This window comes from Natrix helvetica (assembly GCF_964273705.1).
Source record: "Natrix helvetica genome assembly, chromosome: 10".
In the NCBI taxonomy this organism is placed as follows: Eukaryota; Metazoa; Chordata; class Lepidosauria; order Squamata; family Natricidae; genus Natrix; species Natrix helvetica.
In genome coordinates this window covers 11,206,686-11,229,963 of record NC_138561.1, presented here as the reverse complement: position 1 = coordinate 11,229,963, position 23,278 = coordinate 11,206,686, and the positions used below count along the sequence as shown (strand labels likewise).

The 23,278-nt window shown below is 38.2% G+C and overlaps 1 long non-coding RNA gene across 1 annotated transcript in view; it reads right to left on the bottom strand.

Annotated features, from left to right (window-relative positions):
- The window catches only part of LOC309397430, a 325,183-nt gene that overhangs the window by 286,107 nt on the left and 15,798 nt on the right, over window positions 1-23,278 (bottom strand). The gene's annotated exons all lie outside the window — the stretch shown is intronic.

The window sequence follows — 23,278 nt, the reverse complement described above, 5'->3', positions numbered from 1 at the left end:
TGGAAACAAGAGATTCAATCCAAACACTAAAAGAATGACACGTGTAATGGTTGATGTCCTCAGCACAAGTTTGTTTAATTAGTAATATTAGATTGTGAATTCCTTGGTATTCTCTGATGTTGGCTGTTTGCTTGCAAACATTTCATTACCCGACTAGGTAGCACCATCAGTGCACTGATGATATAAAATGATGATGTTACTTGGTTGGGCAATGAAACATCTGCAAGCAGAGAACATCAAAGATTCCACAGTTCAACCATTAGACAGAGAGATTTCCTTCTATGGATAATGTTAGAATTCTGGTTTCTGAATTTTATCTACTACAAATGGTTGTGACTAATTTAGAGGTTGTAGAATCACCTCAGTGGTTAAAAGAGCAACAAAAGAGGTCATAATCCAAGGTTGATTCATTTTTTTATTGGATTGATAATACTGTGTAAATCAAGTCACCTTTGCTTAACTAAATAATCATGATCTCACTGTATGAATCTAGAAATGACTCACATCTACCTCATTCAGCAGTAACTTATGGTTTACAACCTATAATCACTAGCTTCACTATCAGACTAAGCCAAAGCTAAAAAAGCTACACAGCACTGCTTATATAAGGTGTCAGCCCACATTTCATTAAATCGGGTTTCCAAGGGAAAAGAGGGGGGGGGGGAGAAGGAGATACAATCATAGGAAACATTGACAAATGCCCCCAGAATAAATAACATGATCGGATCCTGATTAATTTGAGACGGTATAATTCAGAACACATCCTTTGACCATAACAGAATTGCATTTGGCCAAATGGCCCATTGAGCATAAGAAATATAACCTAAATAATACCTTATGGCACCAGGCTTGAAATTTTGGACCTGGACAACTTAGAACTATGCCAACTAAAGTCTGACCTAAGCAAAATTGTCTGCTACAACGTCCTACCTGTAAATGATTACTTCAGCTTCAATCCCAATAATACATGAGGATACAATAGATACAAACGCAAGGTAAACGGCTCCAAACTCGATTGCAGAAAATACGACTTCAGCAACAGAGTGGTCAATGCCTGGAATGCTCTACCTGACTCCATTGTTACATCCTCAAACCCCCATAACTTTAACCTTAAACTGTGTAGTGTGGATCTCACCCCTTTCCTAAGTGATCTGTAAAGGGGCCACGCATAAGTGCACCTGTGTGCCTACTGTCCTTGTCCTATTGTTCCCATTTATTCGTACCCATTTCCTGTGTTCATGTCCACATTTATTCTTATACCTGTTATCTCGTACATGGTTGACAAACTAAATTAAAAAAAAAATAAGAGCCCACAATTTTTTTATTATTGGTAACAACTTTCAAGGTGAGATGTTTTCGGTTTTCTTAATAAAGTATGGAAATGTTTTGCCATCACCTTCTAGGATTTTCCTCCTCCCCCTGTCTCATCTCTATCTCCCTAATTTCCAGTCTATCCCTCATCTAGCTACTTAGCTCTTCTTAACTTCCAAGACCATTCTATATTAAGTCAAGTATTGCAGCTAGATTGTTAAGCACCAGATTGAAGATGAATGTAAATTTCTCCCAGTAAATCATAACTTTTCCAGCACATTTTCAGTTTTGCATCCATTTATTTCTGTGGTCTTTCATTCATCAGTACCCGGTCATTGGTTTGATTTCTGAACAATATAGTGTCGGAGCTGGGCAACCGGAATCCAGAATGTTTCTTAAAGCATCATTACACATCTGAACAGGAGCATTTATATCCCAAAGAAAGGCCAGCCATAGGTCAAGATTTACAATTTGAGCTGTCAGTTTATCAGTTGAAGCAGGTGGCAGGGGCAGAGAGAAATCAACCCCAGTAGAAGTAAAAAAAAAAAAAAAAAACCAGAAAGAGACAGAAGAGAAGCACTGATAAGTGATGGGTGAAACTATAAGCTCAAACTGACAAATAAAAAGCTGGCTAAAGTATACAAATGAAACGGAGAATCAGTTCTTCAAAGAGGTGACCCCGTCACAAGGACTTGCCAATCAAAGCAGGAGAAAGAGATTTCCCATCACATTTTTCTGACATTGAAAACTTCCTCATTGCAGATCCAATAATAATAATAATGATCACCAGCCATTTCAAAGAATGAACTTGGTACATTAAGTAAAGAAAACTATGGATGGGGTATGTGAAGAAATAAAAAAACAAATTGGTGGAAGTGAGAAAGAAATAATACAGTGAGCAATATAAATGCCCTTAAACATTAAATCATGTGGATTTTTTTTAAAATGCATGCCTACTTTAGCTGCATCCATATATAATATTAAGCCAGGACTTTTTTTAAAACCACACAATAAACTATGATGACACAATTCACATATCACACTAAGCCACCATAGCCTAGTTGAAGCATCAGAATAAATGTAAGGAGGGAAAAACCCACCTCATTTGACCTTTTGGCACATCTAATTGTCATCTATTGTCTACTATGATTATCAGAAGTTCGACAGGAGGTGGGTTTTTTTTTTAGATCTACTAAAAATCCTTAAGATTTGGACTTGCGACCTGCATAGAAAAACACATTTACTGCAAAACTAGAACCTTACAAGCAAGCATTTGGATCTGTTTCTTTGTGAGATGCCACTGTCCCTCTTAGTGTCACCCGAAAGAGCAAGCCAGGGATAAGGGAAGATTCTAACTACTATAATTTTTCAGAATGAGCATTTTCCCCAGTTGTCCTACATGATTAGAAAAATGTGTCTCAGGGACTAATTTGGAGGAAAAGAGTGGATAGAACTTATTTAAAATAAATGAGCAAACAAAAGAAGCAGAAGGCATACAAGACAGAGGAGTGCTGATGTCATTCCTGTCCCTTTGAAGAGACAGAGACAGCCAAAACGTGCAAAATAACAAGGGAACATGCACAATTCATTGAATCCTAAAAGTGGGGGGTCAGGTGGGGAAAACAGATACCTAATTTTCTGCTCAGTGCCACATTTTCAGTTCAACCCTCTGCTGAATCATTCCTAACAAGTAACCTTTTGCCTTCTGATTCTACACTGCTGCTGAAGGATTACCTACCACTTCCTGAGGAGTTTCTCCGAAGACTTAGCTGAAATCAACACCTCTGCATTTCCATTAGCTTTTATCCCAGTCTTGAATTCATTGGCCAATCTCTCTGAGTTTCTCTTAACTGCTTATCCCTTTAGATTCACTGTAGATGGATTAGTCAGACATTGAACAACACAGTTGTCGCTAAAAGGTTGCTCACTCAACAGACCTGGGATGACCAGCATTCAAAAGTTATAGACGTTGGAAACACTATTTTCATCCATCAAATCATTTCCTTGCTTGATGCAGAATAGGGAAGAGACACATCCAGTATTCCAGTTTCCATTTCTATTCTGCTGCCTTAATGTACAGAAAGGGCTTAAAGCTGTCATAACCAAAGACTCTTTGGGACTATCCATGCTGACTATGTACAATACTGTTTCCAGTAGACCTGGAAAATTCTGCACCTCTTGAGTAATCATGAAAATTGTTGCCTGTGTGTCTCTCTCTCTTCTTCCCACCCAATTTTGCCAGCTGTGGTCAAGTAAATAATATTTATTAATTTATCAGATTTATAGCCATCTCACCGTCTAAGCGAGTCTAAGCAATTTTGATATTTGGTGATGTTGAATAAGCAAACATTAATCCCCCCCCTCTCTCTCTCTCTCTCTCTCTCTCTCTCTCTCTCTCTCTCTCTCTCTCTCTCTCTCTCTCTCTCTCTCTCCCTCCCTCCCTCCCTCCCTCCATCCCTCTCCCTCCCTCCCTCCCTCCCTCCCTCCCTCCCTCCCCCCCATGGGGAGGGGGGTTAGATATATGGATAGATGGATAGAGAGAAAGAGAGAGAGAGAGAGAGAGAGAGAGAGAGAGAGAGAGAGAGAGAGAGAGAGAGAGAGAGAGAATATGAAGTGGCATATGTACTTGTTATGTTCTGTATATAGAAATTGACTGGGAGCATGCTGGGTGCAAACTAAAGTGGAAATTATCCGTGGTAATTTTTCAACAAAAGAAACATTTGTATAAAAATAACATTGAATAAGACTTACTAAATGGAAACCACAAGCTTCCCAGGATCTTTTTGTTTGGGTGGGAGACAGGGGTAGCTTTCAGAAAATGATGTTTCTCATCTTTCAGCACCATTATATCTTTTATGTACTACCTCCTCCTACCTAGCTTCCTCCTACCTACATCATGAATCATTTTCTTGAAGCATTCTTGGTGAACATGTGCCTCCTTGGTGCCGTGAAAGAACCTGAGAATTAAGCACAACCTTTCCTCACCTTGGAAATCTGAGACTCAGTGGACTGTAAGCCACTTTGACTATGGTTAATCTTGATAGCATTGAAAAGAATACAGTGCTAATTTCAGAATGGAGGTATGCGTGGACTCTTAACTGCATTATAAAGCTAAAACCCATACTTTTCAGGAAATTGCAATGCAATTCAGAATGCAATGCAATTCAGAATGCAAAGAGGGGAAAATACACATGCTGATGAAAAGTATTCAGAAACACGCATTTAGAAGAAGCTATTTATTAAAATGTACATACTAAGAAAACTCAGCAAAAATTCTACTTCAGAACGAGAGCATAAGATTTTTTTTAATGCAGACACAAACATATAATCATGAATCTCTATAGAAATGAGATGGAATGCAGTCACACCTAGAAACAGGAGAAGCAGTATGAAATTGGCTAAGATTAACTATTATGTCTTCTATTTCCCATGAACAAATACTGACATATAGCACCCTCAACTAATCACAGTTCCCAATGACATTTTTAAAAAGATATATCTAGATGGTTTTCAACAGAGGAAGAAAAGATATATTAGAATTCCAGTGGAAAGCTGTATCACACAAGGTCAGATTTGTGTTTTTTAAAAAAATTCTTTCATTCTTTTTCTGATGAAGAATGCATGAATAATATCACTCTGGTGCATGTTGATAGAACAAAGAAAGGCAGTAGCTAGGAGACTGAACAGAAAACAAAAATATTAGGCAAAGCCTCAAAGATCAACTTGCTAGACAATGTGCTATGCACAAGATGATTTTGAAATCATAACGATCCGATTTAATTAGAACAAGAAGCAGCACTTCATCTTTTTAGCTGCTGGTAAAATAAAACCCTTCCCCAATTCATAAGGAATATATTACTTTTAATGCAGCATCTTTAAATCTTTATTTATTAGTTTTGTAGAGCAGCCCATCTCACATATGTGACTCTAGGCGACTTGCTTTTTTTTTTTAAAAAAAAAAAAGCAATACATATTAATAAATAATAAAAAATTAAAAATATCGCATTGAGGCTCTGGTTATACACAAACACATTCACCACATGCAGACAAAGAAGCATCTTACAGGTTTAAGATTTTTTAAAAAAATATGGATACAAGATGTAAAATGGAAATAATTGAAATTGAACTTGAATGGTGCTGACCTTGGGAATAGAGAAGGTATGAGTAAATTGGGAGGGGGGGAAGGCTGAACTTGCAGAAAAGATTACAGTCATGACAGAAACATGAACAACTCAAAATAACCCTGCCTTGATTTTCATGAGATACAGAAAAACCTGAACAGGCTTTCAAGATCCTTTACTCTAACCCTACTATAATAAAGACCATTCCTGGAGCACCTACTGTACTCATTCCTTGCCTCAGCCTATCCAAATGGTTGACATGCTAACACATAAATTCATGAAGAGCCTTGCTGGCTTAAGATAATGTTATTTCAAACCCCTCTATCTGTTTCTCACAGTAGCAAAATCTTTGACGTATAGGATTCTGAAGGACAAACTATGGAACAAGCGTATTCTTTCACATCAGCTAACTCGCACACAAAATTTCGTAGCTCTGAACACGACAGTTCCACATAATCAATTATCATTGCTAAACTTCTCTGCCATGAATGCCTCCCTCCCTTCTTGAAGACATCTGAGGTATCCATTCCAGATCAGGCTACAATAACTTCCCTGAAAGAAAAGGTATAGCTAAGTGAAGCATCGAGCAACAACGTTTTATGCAAAACCTACAAAGCTCAACAGAACTCTCTTCCAAACTAGAATATCAATTTACTGCATTCTTTCCTTTGTCCTTGTCATGTTTGCAGAAAGACAAATCCACTGGTGGTGATGGTGACAGAGAATTAACACTTTTAGGGTTACATAACTCTTGATCAAAGGAAATAATGAGCAGTGCATCATTTCGGATCAGTGTACCAGAAATTCCTGTTATTCTTTATCTTCTAGCCGCTCTTTAATAAGTGTATATATCAAGGGTGGGTTCCTGCCAGTTCTAACTTCTTCTATAGAAGAGGTTCCACAAATCTACAGTGCCATTTAGAACCTGTTCCAGCTCCCTCCCCCCACCCGTCTGCACATTATCAAGATGAAGAGCGAGAGGAGGAATTCTGGGAGTTGAAGTCCAGAAGTCTTAAAGCTGTCAAGTTTGAACACTCCTGGGTTTTTTTTTTTCTAAAGGCTAGGGGTGCAAGGGTCTTGTAACTTGACAGCTTTAAGATTTGCACACTTCAATGCCAGAGTTCCTGAGCCAACATGACTGGAGGAGGAATTCTGGGAGTTGAAGTCCACAAGTCTTAAAGCTGTCAAGTTTGAACACCCCTGGGTTTTTTTTTTCTAAAGGGTTAGGGGTGCAAGGGTCTTGTAACTTGACAGCTTTAAGACTTGCATGATTCAAATGCCAGAGTTTCTGAGCCAATATTTTGGTAGCTAAGCAAGAGCGTTGTTAAGTGAGTTTCACCACATTTTACAAGTTGGCCATGCCCACTCAGTCAAATGGCCGGCAAGCCACTCCCACAAAGCAGGCCACACCTACAGAAGAGGTTCTAAAAAAATTTGAAACCTACCACTGGTATGTGTGTATGTATGTATGTGTGCGTGCGTGCATGCATACATAGATACAAATATACATACATATTCATACTGAAAACTCAATGAATCATTTAAGTTGGTGCATATTAGCCCAACAGAGAGGCTGTAAAGAAGTTGTGATCATGAAATCATACGTTCTCTCCTTCTCTTGCTCCTGTCATTTTAAATAGCCTAAGAGGAAAAAATATCATCTGTGTGCGTACCAGAAAGTGTCATTCATGCTTACCCTTTAGGCAGAAATGGGTATTTCTGCATCTTAGGAATATATATAAGGTAAAGGTAAAGGTTCCCCTTGCACATATGCTAGTCGTTCCCAACTCTAAGGGGTGGTGCTCATCTCCGCTTCAAAGCTGAAGAGCCAGCACTGTCTGAAGACTTCTCTGTGGTCATGTTGCTGGCATGACTAAACACTGAAGGTGCACGAAACGCTGTTACCTTCCCACCGAAGGTGGTCTCTATTTTTCTATTTGCATCTGCTTTCGAACTGCTAGGATGGCAGAAGCTGGGACAAGTAACGAGAGCTCAATCTGTTACACGGCGCTAGGGATTTGAACCGCCGAACTGCCAACCTTTCTAATCGACAAGCTCAGTTTCTTAGCCACTGAGCCACCACGTCCCTCTTAGGAATATATACAACAGTCCTATTTTTTAAAAATCTCTTAAAAAAAAGTTCACCCCTTGGTAACAGCTGTCTTTCTCTTTTTATTGGAGTTTTTCCTATAGGACAAAGAAGAAAACAATAAAAAAATAGCAGAATGAAAAAAAAACAAAAGACAAAGAAGATGGATTTATTAAATCAAATCAAATACAGTAAAAAAAAAAACCTCTATAATGCATTACAACACAACGTGTGAATCTGTTGCATTATTGTTTCAGAGATATTTCCTTACTAAACAAAGAGGTAGAATGATCACAAGTGGACAAAAAAGGCAGTGGTAGCAGGAGTGACTTTCAACTTCCTACTGGCTTCTGGGAACCTGGCAGGGATTATCATAAATCACTTTGCTTCCTCTTCATTCTCCTTCCCTCCCTTCCCTTCCCAGCAGTCAAGTAAATTGGGCTTGTGAGAGTGGCTGGGAAACTGTCATAGAAAGTTGAAGATGAAGATCATGTGACTGAAGCAAGAGAATAGCAGCAGCCAGTACTATTTCACCCAGTGAAAGATTAAAAAACCAAGGGTATTAGTAGTATATAGATAATATATATTCCACCATACGATTATAATTTATTTTGGAGATTTTGGTGTTACAAGTTTTAAGAATTTTTTTAAGTCTGTTGTGTCTATTAAGAATGCCAGGAGATCTGAATAGACATAACAGTCAGCAAATGTTTTGAAAAGCTGCAAATTACACTGTTGCATCAGTTTAGCTCAGAGTAATAATCCCCCCTGACCAATTTCAGAAATGGTCCTTTGTTTCACAGTTTCTGCAGCACTTTTAAGTCTTTGCATCTTTATTTTAGACATACAAATTTGGCAAGGTGGGGCAACTGCTGTTTAGCTGCACCTTCAGAGAAGTTCATTGTTTGACCCCAAGCAAATCCTATTTATATTTCTATTTACACCACTAGCTCATTTTAGTATAAGACTATTCCTCAGGAGCCATTCAATATTTTCCTCCTTTCTTCTCCTTCTCCTTCTCCTCCTTTTGTAAAACAATGGATCTATTTATGCTCCCTGGCCTTCCTTTACAGCCCAATGAGAGAAAGAAGGAGGGGGAAGCTTTGAAAAACCTGTGAGAAATCTCCTCACTTGTCTTCCTTTCCCAAATACCTCGTAAAACTTACAAATGACTGTCATTTGAATGTTAAGTAAGAAACAGTAGATACAATAAACTGGATGTGTGTGTGTGTCTGGATGTACAGTTGTTTATGTTGTGTATTGCCACTAATTATGAAGAGAAGACTGTGCCTGAATACAGCAACAAGGTATGAACAATGAAGCATGTTAGAAAACTGATAATCCAATAGACCACTAAGTAGCACAATACTTTTTGGATACCTTGTGTATGTCTCCGTATACGTCCCTGTTATATGTTTGTCTTGTTTACATATTTATTTCATATGTTTGTTGTACGCCGCCCCGAGTCCTTCGGGAGAGGGTGCGGCTAAGAAATAAATATTTATTATTATTATTATTATTATTATTATTATTATTATTATTATTATTATTATTATTATTATTATTATTATTATTATTATTATTATTATACGATGTTGTTTTCTGAGACTAAATGACACCTCCAATAACTATGATTTTTTGTTGTGCCTCTGGGCAGTTTGTATGACAATATAGGAATGTGGAAAATGGTTGTCAGCCTTCACAGCTGCTGCTTAAAGATGGAAAGGCTAATTATACAAGCTCCTCTTTTTATCCAATCATTGCACATTTTTACAGCCATGAAATATCTGAATACTAAAGATGAGTTGGTCTTGCCTCATTCTGGACTTTCAAATAGGGGCTCAGCGATGTGAAATGTTGGCAGATAAGGGACAGAGAAATTTTCCTCCATTTATTTCTACTAGTTCTCATTTAAGGAAAGAAAATTGGTTTTGGGTATATATATATATTTCTTTCAAAGGGAAAGATGATTTTGGTAAAATTTTCATGAGCACAAGGGGGCAATCCTATATTTACTTAGTGACAAGATGTCCAAAGGGCTTATGAATGCTTTATGTTTTATTGTACAATCTATTTTTTCTGCAGTCCATACCCTCTCAGCTTTCCAGATTTCCATGTTAAGACATTATGTTGAATGTATCCTATGGACCTTCCCTAGAAGCACAGGTGTCATTTTTTTCTTCTGCTCAAGTGGTACAGGTAGTCCTTGATTTGTGACTGTAAGGAATCCTGGGATTTCTTTTGTAAGTCTTGACAGTTGTACATTGAGACATCTACATGAGCAATACATTTTCATGACTTTTGTATCAGTTATTAAATGAACATGGTGATTGTTAAATAGAGTAGAGTAGAGTAGAGTAGAGTAGAGTAGAGTAGAGTAGAGTGGAGTGGAGTGGAGTGGAGTGGAGTGGAGTGGAGTGGAGTGGAGTGGAGTGGAGTGGAATGGAATGGAATGGAATAGAATAGAATAGAATAGAATAGAATAGAATAGAATAGAATAGAATTCTTTATTGGCCAACTGTGATTGGTCACACAATGAATTTGTCTTTGGCGCATATGCTCTCAGTGTACATAAAGAAAAATAAAATAGAATACATTCATCAAGAATCATAAGATACAACACTTAGTGATAGTCAAATTATTATCAAATTATTCTAGGAAACAAATAAAACAATATACATTTTAAAGATACAAGCAACATGGTTATAGTCATAAGTGGGAAGAGATAGGTGCTAGGAAGGAAGAGAAGAATAATAGTAATACAGTCTTAGTAGATAATGTGACAGTGTTGTGGGAATTAGTTGTTTAGCAGAGTGATGGCATTCAGGAAAAAAAAACTGTCTTTGTGCCTGGTTGTTCTGGTGTGCATTGCCCTATAGGGTTATTTTGAGGGTATAAGTTAAAACAATTTATGTCCAGGATGTGAGGGGTCTGTAGATATTTTTCATAGCTCTCTTTTTGACTTGTGCAGTATACAGGTCCTCAATGGAAGGCAGGTTGGTAGTCGTTTTTTTCTGCAGTTCTAATTATCCGTTGAACTCTGTGTCTGTCTTGTTTGGTTGCAGAGCCAAATCAGACAGTTATAGAGGTGCAGACTTAAGGAAGACTTTTAAGCAAATGAACATCAATCATTAAATGAGACAATGCATTCCTTGGTCATTTTTGCCTGAAACCATTGCAAAAAGCTAATTTCTAGCAAAAAAAAAAAGTAAATCATATCATCATGCCACAGGCTACAAAAGTGAATGTACATTTGATCATGTGTCTGTGGTGGCATGCCACGGTCGAACTGCAGGACTGGGTTCTAAGCACCTTTTGGTAGGTCTACCATAATTTTGAATGGTCAATTGGTTATTAAACAAAGATTACAAGTACTCCTTCTTGAACTACTGAGGGTGATCAGGATACCATATTAATATTGAAATCTTTGAGACATATGTTAAGGCAGTCAGTTTGAAATGTATCAAGAACTCATGTCAACTCTAGGCCTGTCATAATTATGATCTGTCCCCAACGTGTGTGTGTGTGTGTGTGTGTGTGTATCCACATACATATCAAAGGCATAACAATTCACATACAAGCAGAAGGTATAAGCTCTATTTCTCCAAACAACATCTGTTGATGCACCAAATGGGACATCTACATTTGTCAGTCCATTGACCAACTTAAATTTTAACTTAGCATAAGATTTAAACGCACACGGAAGTTGATGTCCATATAGCCACATGTGCTAGACTTTCTCAGTACAGTTATTCTATTGAACAAGTAGATCCTCTCCTGAATGGGAAATTACAAAAGAAGGTCAACAATTTTTTGTGATACTCAAGAAGTCTTCATTGATCCATGGTAGTGTTTAGAATTACTGGACCTTGCGTTCTCCGATTTTTCAAAAACTTACAGATTCAACTACCAGTAGGTTGTCAATAGTTTTAAAGAGCTTTCAGATCTCTCCCAGGAGATCTTAACAACCTGGTTAAACTCTGGAATTGGGAAATAACTAGCATAACTATCAGAAATCATCCTTATACATGCCTGGCATTCTTCCTTCTATTAAACACAGACAAAAACCTTTGTCTCCTGTCAAGGACATAGTTGGAATGAAACTGCCTTCCACATACACCATGCTTCCACATTTTCTAGATTTGTAAAAATGTTTGTTTAGACTGCCAATCAACTTCATCCTTTGCTGATGAAAAATATTCATAGCAGGCCACCTTTCCTAAGTCAGCATTATGTTTCATAATAATAAGACCAATTTACTCTAGGTTCTTTTTTTAATAAGGACATTGCTCTAATACCATGTTTTATTACTTTGATATTCATTACAAAGTCAAACCAAATCCTTCCATTGCACCTTTCATCCACTTAACTGGCAATTCATGTGTCAATGCTATTGATTAAAAACTCAAAAATCAATTTTTTTTCTTTTACTTGAGCTTCTTAAAACTAGTTTAGAGAATAATCTCATATTTAATTTGAGGGCAGCCCAACTTTTTGTGACTGGGAACATGTTAAAACTTTTTCTCTTTTTTTTTTCTTTTAAGGAAGGCAAGGGCCTCAATAAACTAGGCAATCAAGTAATGAGAATTGAACAAAGAATTTACGTAAAACTTCCTTTTCTGTGAAGAGGAACTATGGATCCCCTCAATGATTTACAGTGAAGTCCATTCCTAGTGAAGTAGAAATATCAAATTTCCCTTAGAGAGATGTTTCTATATAAATACATAGTTTTAAACACTATTATGAATTTCTTTGTGTCTTCTTGGCTCTTGCAGTTACACACTTGAGAAATTTAGAAAGACTCCATCATTTATCCACCATTGAGCAAATGTCTCTACCTATAGCAATTTGTCTTGAATAGTTTTAATAGCAGAAATCTTTTCGCATTCATTTAGCATTACAAGATATTGAATTTGTTACCTCAGTGGTCTTATAAATAACTGCCCACCAGCCCATTAAATAGGAAAGACCCTAAATCTAAAATTCATAATGTTGCAATGCAATTTTGTTAATTTATCATAATAATCAGATCATTCTTGTTGTTTGTTAAGTGATCTAAGCTACTTTTCACACTGCATATAAACTCACTGCATTTTATAGGATGAACCAGCTTATGTTTTAGTTGAAGGCTAATTATCTCATAGGACCACCTTCTGAAATTGTTTCTGTTTATTAACTGTTGAAGACAAGTGTAATAGAATGTAGGTACCCTATTCCAAACAAATTATTTTGACACTAGTTGCTGGCCGGATGAAATTGCAAAACCATGTTGTCTGAAGGAAAGTATGCAGTGGTGGGTTTCAATTTTTTTTAGAACCTCTTCTATAGATGGGGCCTGATTTGTGGGAGTGGCTTGCTAGCCATGTGACTGGGTGGGCATGGCCAACTTGTAAAATGTGGTGAAACTCGCTTAACAACACTCTTGCTTAGCAACCAATATGTTGGCTCAGAAACTGGCATTTGAAGCACGCAAGTCTTACAGCTGTCAAGTTACAAGACCCTTGCACCCCTAACCCTTTAGAAAAAAACCCAGGGGTGTTCAAATGTGACAGCTTTAAGACTTGTGAACTTCAACTCCCAGAATTCCTCCTCTCGCTCTTCATCTTGATGATGTAGTGACTGGTGGGGGGAGGGAGCTAGAACTGGTTCTAAACGGCACTGTAGATTTGTGGAACCTCTTCTATAGAAGAGGTTAGAACTGGCAGGAACCCACCCCTGAAAATATGCCATTTATATGATTTCCCCTCCCCCTGATCCCCAGGATTTTCCCTAAGGGCTATATTAAGGAAATTTCCAAAATAGTACCTCTAAAGTATGCTCAACAGGGTTGTTTGTTTGTTTGTTTGTGAAGGAGAAGACAGAACTGGTACTTTAACAATGACCTTCCAAAGATTGGCTTGCATTGGGTTGAAGGATCATAGCCATAAGTTAGGCACATTAAAATTGGTGGTTCAACAGTTAGAAATGGAAGCAAAAGTCAACACAATACTGGTGTCTTGTAACTTCAGCAGCTATGTCTAGTAGCTTAAAATAAGCCATTCCTACTCACAAAGCAAATTACAAACAAGCACCAAGGTGGTGAAAGGTGAAGCTTTGGCAACATTTTCAGAATTTGATGTCCTACATTACCCTGTGATGAAATTGATCAGCCTGATGAATTTGTTATTACCTGATATTACGATGTGGACCTGTAGGTGTCAGGTCCACATCATGCCCCGCCATTGTGTTGGAAGGGGGAAGGAGGATGGCTTGCTGGCATTTTTCACATGCTTTTGCTTTTGCTGTAACTGCTTGGGAACTAGGGAGGGGGATTGTCTTCGGAAATGGAGCAAACTCTCTCCCAATCATTTCTAGCCTGGTTTCCAGGTCATCATGCCCTGAGAGTGAACCATTATCTACCTGCAGCCATCTTTTCTTTTGCGTCTTTGGCCTGCCACACTTTCTATTATCCTACTATGCATTTTCTATTGTGGGAAAATGGGAAGGGGGATTGTACGGAGTTGCATACTATGTAGCTATGACAAAATTCTTTCTAGAAAGCCAAGGTCATCCTTTGTCTCTACACCTCTGCACCTGATCGGAACTGGATGAGTGGAACTGCCAGCATGGCAGTGGGAGATTGGACCATGTGATGGACTTGTGGGTGTGGGGGCAAGATCTTGAACTTTCAACTAGGTGGGGAAAATCTGGAAGCTTTCAGATTCAGGGTTTCCCAGATGTGCCAACATGGCTCTCTTAATAAATTGGAACTTTGAGCAATACTTTGCCTTGGACTCTGATTTACTTTTGGATGCTCTTTGGAACCCTGACACTCAGAGTTTCTCAAAACAATCTTGCGGCATCATATTGGCTGCCGATGGACAGGGTTGGGTTTTGGGATGAAATAATTCTTGTGTGAGCTTTTTTCAGATTTCACCTGACTTCACTGCAAACAGAATCTCTTAGGAAAGTTCTTTTGATTCAACTCAATGGAATCAAGAGTCTTGCTTTCCTGGGGGAGTAGCTGGGGCAGGTCCTTATGTTACGGTACAACTAGTGTTCCCTTGTATGAAACTAACAAGACATTTCATTTCTCTCTGTTTAATATGCATCTCAGTCTTCACACTGGCACTTTAAAAATTGGAGCATTATCCCTTCACCCTTGATACTTTTGCATCAGTGGTTTGAGGCAATCAAGATCAATTTCCCATGGCTTTCTAGACCGCGGCTTTCTTTTAAATCTGCTAAAACCCACTGTAGGATTTATGGAATTTGGGAGTCATGAAGATTTGTTTCCCTTGAGTATGGAGAAAGAAGAAGAAAGAACAAAGACACCTGTGCAAATCTGCATTCAAGAGTATTGTACCTTGGCCTCTTAAAATATTATTTTCCTAATATGTTGTCTTCAAGCACTCCACTCATTTTTCTCTTAATTCCTCATTTAGGATTTGTCTCAGTTTTCTAATCTGTATTCAAGACAATGAATTGCAGCCTATCCCTCCCTACCATTTAATGAACTGCCAGGATTTGCTTCGTTACCTCAAAGACTGAAGCAGAAATACTCAGGAAGAAGGTAATTATCATGTTCATCAGTCACACTTTTTCCTCAGTTACTTTTACCTTTTTTTTTCCTTTTTTTGCAAGGGGAGAATACGGTAATTTAGTGCAAATAATGGGTGTTTTATAGCTAGCAGGAATGAAGACCTCTTTTTAAGGGGAAAAAAAATAAATCAAAGCAACAACAGAATAAGTCTCCTGGATTGTAAAGAGCTGCATGAGACCCTTGTCATGCCAGGCTGCAGCATTAGCTGATTTCAATCAATATTATGGAAATTTAAGCAGGATTCACCCAGGTTATCACTTGGACAAAAGGTTACCAGGTGCTCCAAGAATTGTATACTAATCTGGAGAGGAAAGAAGAATAGCTGAGTTTGTGGGGGTCCTTAGAGCTCTCTGAGCTTGGTTCTTTTTTGCAGATGTTTCATTACCCAACTAGGTAACATCATCATTGCCAGTAGGGAGGGGGTTTGTTCTCTGTTTATATAATGTTTATGGCTTGCCCTGTCAGGGATGGTTGGAATGTTCATTGACTAGGCTGTTGTTTACTGTTTGATTGTTTGTCTCAGTTGACAGTTAGTAGTTCCTTGATTGGTGTATTGTTTATTGCTTAATTGTTGGCCTACTGTCAGTCTTGATGTTAATCTCTGCTTCTCTGGCTATTAATTAATGGCAAGAAAGTATTTGGATCTTTTTATTTCCTTTTTAGCTTTCTGAATGTCTCTTTTGAGTGGTATGTAGATGTTGTTTATGTCTATGTGCTTGTTCATGGCCGCTTGGTCCAAGTGCCACACTTCCTGGGATTCTCTAGCATTATGGGGCTTTGCATGGTTTAGGATGCTCACAGTTTCCCAGCTGAAACTATGGTGAAATATGTCCATGTGTTGTACAACTAATGAGTTTTCATCATGTCTTCTGATTTCTAGTTGGTGTTCATGGATACACTCTGCTAACCTTCTGTCTGTTTGTCCTAGCTTGTCTCAAGGGCATCTTTACTTACAGGAAAGGATAAGAAGGTTTCCAAGACTGCATTTTTCTTATTGATCTCTGGAAGGTTATTTGAAGTTTGCTCTAAACTTTTTGCTTCCGCAAAGATTTTACATACATATATATTTCATGAAGCATTTGAATATCCCCAGCCTATCCTCTGTCTTTTGAATTAGCCTTCCCTCCCCTTTCTTTCTTTTATGCATGCAACAAATTAATTATTATTCCAGTTTATTGTACATTTAAAGAGGAGCAGTGGCGGAGCCTCATAAAATATTTATTAATAAATTTTAAGAATTCAAGGCCTACAAATAATATCCATCTGAATTTATGGTAGAGTAGCATTTTTATTTTACTCTATTTTATTTATAAAGGACTGAATGGCCACCTTATTTATTTATTTAAAGAGAAAGAGAAGAGGGAGCAAGGACTTGCATGAAATAGAGACAAGGATGTAGTCTTAAAGATCTTTGTTTTCGAGACTAGTAGTTTTTTTAAAAAAAATATTATTATTAACCAAGACTTGAGTGCTTGCTTAAGCGTACACTGAAAGTCATCTAACACTGTTTTATGTGAAATATGATGTTCTATTTACTTCATCATCCTTTTGTGGGAAGTATCTTAACAAAAAATGGGGGTCAAGAAAGATACCATTATGAAGAATATAATTGTCCTTTCTGTCCCACAAATCAGACATCTACAAGAGTAGTTAGGGGAATGAATGACAAAAATTGTACTGTGATATGTAATATGTGACTTAAGTATTCACATCGGGATGCAAATACACATGGACAAAACTTGCATCCAGTTGTCATTGTATAATGTGACATCTTTGATGCAATTTCAGTTTGTTGAGGATCCCTCTGACAACTAGTTGTCACCTATGCATCAATATCTGGATAATATTACTGTGTGAAGAGTTCATTTGGAACTTTGAAGTGGGGTGCCATCCATAGACTGATGACACAGAGTTCCACCATGTACATTTGAACTCAAAGGAAGCTAAAAATAATCATACAGTTGTTGGCTACTGAGCCAACTTGGCCTAATCTCAGTATTTCACTAGAGGAGGGAGAGCAAGTGAAAATGCTTTCAGGCTTTCAAAGGTTAAACTCGTCATTACTCTCTCCTCTCAATATCCTGTTTCTGCAGCTTGTCTTCTTCTTATGCTCTATTTAGAATGCATCACTTCTTCCCAAAGTCCAGCACATGCATATAGTCTGGTCAATGTTCTTGGGAATATTGTCATCTTACAAAAGTGCAGATGTGCTATCAGATCTTTCATAACTCACAGGGGCCTTATTAAATGCAACAGAGGAATGGCTTCATAGCCACCAAAAGGTTTTCATGGGATTTCAATGCTTTTGCTGACTTTTCCAGTTGAACCCTTTTCTCAACTTCTCATCACAGCCTCTCAGATTTCCCTCCCTTCAAAAAAAAAATCTAATCACAACTCTCTTGTTGAAAAAGGTGGGTGATGGGGGCACTAGCAACCTATTTCTCTTTTGTATAGAATAAGAATGAGGACAATGTTAGAACCTGTAAGGTGATATACTAATTGCTATGCCTTGCATTGCCCTATTGGTTTCTGGAAAGTGAACACTAGGTAGTTTATAGTATTCTGAGCCTTGACTGTTTTTCAAGGTTATCAGAAGAGAATAGGACTGCTGTTCATTTACAATCACTTTGTGAAATATTGGAATATGGAAAAAAAATGCTTTTTGTTTCTAAACTGATCTTGAAACATTGGGTGAGTTTTTATTTTTGTTTTGCTTTGGGGTTTTCTTCTGGTTTTTCCCTCTTAGGTCATCAAATGGTTAAAATGACTTATCAAGGTTTAAATGTCATCCTTCTTGGACTTCCTTATGAATTGCCATGTAAGCAATCAGAATGAAGTTCAAAATTAGAATTTGAATACTGTTCTTACCTCGATCAAAGATATCGCTAATCAATCAGCCCCATCTTATTTTCTGCCATGGTAATCTGAAATCTGATTGCTTTCCTTGAAACTTTGGCATTGATCAGTTCCTCTTTTATATTTGCTAGCTAATACTGGCCATTTCTTCTTGCACAGCTCACCAGCTCCTGTAATCATTAATAGCAGCAAGCCACTCAGCATCACTATGGGTGAAGAGAGTGCCATGTTGCACAGATCAAAATAAACTTTGAATGCAGATTTTCTTCATTTTGCATCTTCATGCAAAAACTTCAGTTTGAAGTTTTTATTATTATTTCAGGTCTTCAGGTTAACTTTGATTCCTGGCAGTTGCTTGAAAGTATCCATGCAGTTTTCTTGGCAATATTTTTCAGAAATAGTTTGTGACTGTCTTATTTCTAAGGTTGAGGGGAAAAAGTAGCCAGGTCCAAAATAACTCAACATAAACCTAAAGTGGGACTACAATTCACAGTTTTCCTGTTTCTAGCAATAGATCTTTAACCACTAAATCCATCTGACTCTCATATGTCACTTAGGACTGTGTAGTTGGAGGTTGGCAAATCTTATTGAACTTTTAGTAATTCCAACGGGCAAGTTAGTATCTTGATAAATGACATTAATATCCAAAATCAAGCTATTAAAATTATAATCCAGCAAGTATTATCATACCCAGTATAATTGCAATACCCTGATACAATACAGTTTTCTGTGAGAGAGTTCAGTGTCATAGTATTTGGCACAGTATTTGCTTAACTTTGGTTTATTATAAACCCCAGTTGTCTTGCTTTGCACATCATAGTAAACCTGATTGATATAACATAATATCTGCATTCTTGCAACTTTAAGTGCCAGAACTTGGTAGACCATATTGTAGCTCAGCATGAAATGATGATAAATGTTGCATTTCTGCTGCTTATTTCATGACTAATTAGCGACACTCAGGAGCATAAATTGAAATAATAGTTTAAACATCCAAGCATTCAATACTAAATTTAAATTCACACATGATGTTAACCTACACTTTTTGCACACTATATCAATAAAGCACGTTCAATAAATCACCATGGCTAGGTTCACATCATCTACTATGGCAAACACATAGTTTGCAGCAGTATTCCTTGAGTTTTAGCATAGTATTTTTTTTTCATTCGGCTGGAGGGTATTTAGAAAGTTTTCCTTCTAAAGTATATGTTACTTTTGTCCCACCTAAGTATTTCACTCTTCATCCCATATACAGTGAAGAGAGCATAGTAACTACTGTTGTTTAAATGCTATCATCTTTTCAAGTCAGGCCCCAAACCAAGAATGATATGCAGTATTTCTTCCAAGCTCAGTTTTAATTGTTTCACACCTACAGACAAAATCTTGCCAGATTGAAGACCCTATTTGCTGTGAACTAGTAGGAGGTGCCATCTTCACCCTCTTTCTCTCACATATATTATCTGTATTGAGTTGCCTCTTACTCCTCTGGAATGCACCACCTCCCTTCTGGGGATCCACCTCCAATCCATGTTCCAACACACTCCACAATTTGAAGAATGAACCTCTGCAGTGGAAAACTTGAAGATAATTACCTTATTTGGCCTGCCTAAATCCTGTTGACCACTAGATGAGAGCAAAGAAATGCAGAACTTTTTAAATGATTTGTTGTCATCTTAGTGGTCCTTCAAACTGTTGAACTACAGATACAATCACCCTAGCACAGAGCCTAATTTTCTTACTAGTGACCTATAATGTATTCTGCAGTCATCCAATTATCACTGTGTAAAGTAATGAGGAAAGGCTTTATATCATTTTAACAATGGCTAGGTGATGCCATAAAAAATATTGTAAGTCACTAGTGTGAAAATAGCCTGAAGAAGCAGAATGCCCATCAATTTCTTGATGATAGGATGGTGATGAGGACATTTATGAAGGAACAGATGTTAATATGTTTGCTATCAATTTTTCTAATCCAGAGGGATTAGATTATCCACATTAGGGTGTTGCACAGAGCTTTTATAAGCACATTTATAGACAAGATTCTTATTCATGCAGTAATTAAAGTTCCTGGAAATCCTATGTGTTCTGCCGATGCCAGGCTCCAAAAACCAAGAAAGACTTGAAGAGATTCTTCTAAGCAGTTTCCTTTAATGTTCCACACCCATAGAGAGGAATTTTGCCGGACTAAAGTAAACTATTTACACCAATGTAGATATACTCTGAACTCTTAGGAAAGGGCTGTTCTGACTCTTTTCATCTCACTGAGACTAACCAAACTTCACTATTTAGAATGTAGAATAGAATAGAGCTGGAAGGGATCTTGGAGGCCTTCTAGTCCAGCCCCCTGCTCAAGCAGGAGCACCTATACCAGTGATGGCGAACCTTTTTTGGCTCGGGTGCCACAAGTGGGGGGAGCGCAGGGGGGTCGAGTGCGGGCGTGCCGCACCCATAATGCAATGCACAACCCCCCAGTGTGCATGCGCGCACAAGGCGCGACCCCCCATATTTACATGCTTTTTTCGCCCTCCCCAGGCTCCAGGGGCTTTATAGGAGCCTGGGGAGGGTGAAAGGAGCCTCCCCCGACCCCCCGGAGGCCCTCCGGAGGCTTCAGGGACCGTCCGGAGGCTTCCCTGAAGCCTTCGGAGCGCTTAAAACCACCATCCGAGCAAACCGGAAGTGACTTCCGGGTTGCTCGGAGGGTCGTTTTAAGTGCTCCGAAGGCATCAGGGACGGTCCCTGAAGCCTCCGGGGGGGCGGGGAGGCTCTTTTCACCCTCCCCAGGCTCCTATAAAGCCTCTGGAGCCTGGGGAGGGCGAAAAGTAGCTTTTAAAAAGGTGAACTCAGCTGGCTAGCGGGCGCATGCGCGCTGGCCAGCTGACAGGGCAGCGCCTCGCGTGCCCTGACAAATGGCTCCGCGTGCCACTTGTGGCACGCGTGCCATAGGTTCGCCATCACTGACCTATACCATCTCAGACAAGTGATGGTCTAGTTTCTTCTTAAAAACCTCCAGTGATGGAACAGCCGTGATATTTGAAGGCAAGCTGTTAATGGTTAATTGTTCTCCCTGTTAGGAAGTTTCTCCTTAATTCCAGGTTGCTTCTCCCTTCTATTAGTTTCCAACCATTATTTCTTGTCCTGCCCCCTGGTGCTTTGGAAAATAATTTGACCCCCTCTACTTTGTGGCAGCCTCTCAAATACTGGAATACTGCTACTTTCTGCTAAAGAAAATTATTCTTTTCTTTAGACTAGCCAGACCCAAAACCTGCAGCCGTTCCTCATATGGTTTAGTCTCCAGGCCTTTGATAATCTTTGTTGCTCTTCTCTGAACCTTTTTCTCCTCCAGAATGTCCCTCCTTCCTTCCTTCCTTCCTTCCTTCCTTCCTTCCTTCCTTCCTTCCTTCCTTCTTTCCTTTCTGGGAATCTGGACTATATTCCACCTTCTTCTGTTTTGCACAGGTGGATAGCTGAAGGTTGGGAAAGGAACCAAGAAGCTGATATCTACCTGATCAAATCTCTCCATGGATGGCTGTCCATTCAAGGAGCCAACAGAATTGTATCAATGAGACACGCATTTGCACTCAGTTCAAATTTGGAAAAGCTAAGTCTGTTAATAAAAAACTTCAACCAAGTCTTTCTGGCAAAAATGCAGTGCAGCCTTTGAAACCGAACAGAATGTGCCAGATCAAAAAAGAAAAAGAAAAAAAGAACAGGCATTCCATTTATGCTTTAATCACATACCACATGATTATAGCTTTGGCTTTGCCCTTCCTCCACGGTTTTCTATTCCACTTTGAAAGATTTGCCTTTTTTTAATCTTAAGCTGTTCATCCGCTAAAAGCATATTTATCCACCTCTCTTGTTTACTGTCATTAATAGCAAGGGCACTCTGCTGTGTGTCCTTGAAATAGCATAAATTCTCTGTTTCATATGCACAGAAACATGCAAGCACGCAAACATGGTAGGGATAGATAGATAGATAGATAGATAGATAGATAGATGATAGATAGATAGATAGATAGATAGATAGATAGATAGATAGATAGATAGATCGATAGATAGATTGTAATTTAATGATGCAACATAGGGCGAAAAAAAATCAGTTGTGAATCTTTGTTTCTGCATTCATTTAAGAGTTTTCTTTAAAAAAAGAACCCTTTAATTTATTTACCATTTTTTGTTCCAAAAGAGAAAACACTACCTTCTATCAAACAGAGCCTCTTACTGTGATTAAAAAAATCCTACCATTCCACTACACTAATTATTCTAATGCACTTTAATAATCCACAATGTATATTTCTGTAGGCAACTCTTAAGACTCATAGAAAGTGCTTTTAAGTGGCACACAAATCCTGCTCTCCTCCCATCCACCCCATGTTTTTGGTCTTTGGGGAACTTTATAAAATTCAGTTATTCTGGAGACTCATTGGCAAACTATAAGACACACAAGCTTTGACTGATTGATTTCATGTTTATGCTTTATACTTTTATATGTTTTAGTTTTTCCATAGTTACTTCATTTTAAATGCTTGTTTTTGCTTTTAAAGATAGTAAATTGCCAAGAGGGTTAAAGCAAATAAGCAAATAAGATTAAAGAGACTGGTTTAAAATGTTATTGTCACATTGGAGGGGGAAGTAGCACAATATCTCTCCTATTTATATTGTTTTATAAGGTAGAAATTCACCATTGTTCTTCACAATGGAGTTTTTAAATGTTCTCTGAGCTTAATTGCTTGAAGACATTTCATTACCTGACTAGATAATACCGTCAATACAAGTGAGGGTGGGGTTTTCTCCTTGATAGTCCTTTAGGCTACTGGTGCAGTGAAAGGAGAACCTGGTCTTTCTAATCATAAGTTTTTCTCTATACCAGCCAGAGAAATGTTCAGGTTTCTTTCCTACCTATTCTCATCCAGTTATATGACAGCAAAATAGCTTTCTTGGGATGAAGAGAAATTCTGATGAATTAATGGATGTAATCAAATTATCTTGCAAATGTTTAGTTATAAGATGCACCAAGAATGACCATAAATAGCAATAGCACTCAGACTTATATACCACTTTACAGTGCTTTACAGCCCTTTCTAAGCAGTTTACAGAATCAGCATATTGGCCCCAACAATCTGAGTCCTCACTTTATCCATCTCGGAAGGATGGAAGGATGAGTCAACCTTGAGCCTGGTGAGATTTGAACTGCCAAATTGCAGGCAGCCTGCAGTCAGCAGAATTAACCTGCAGTACTGCAATCTAACCACTGTGCCACTGCAGTGCCTGTTTTTGAACTATCTGTTCAGGAATCTGATGTCTCCCTGACTTTCC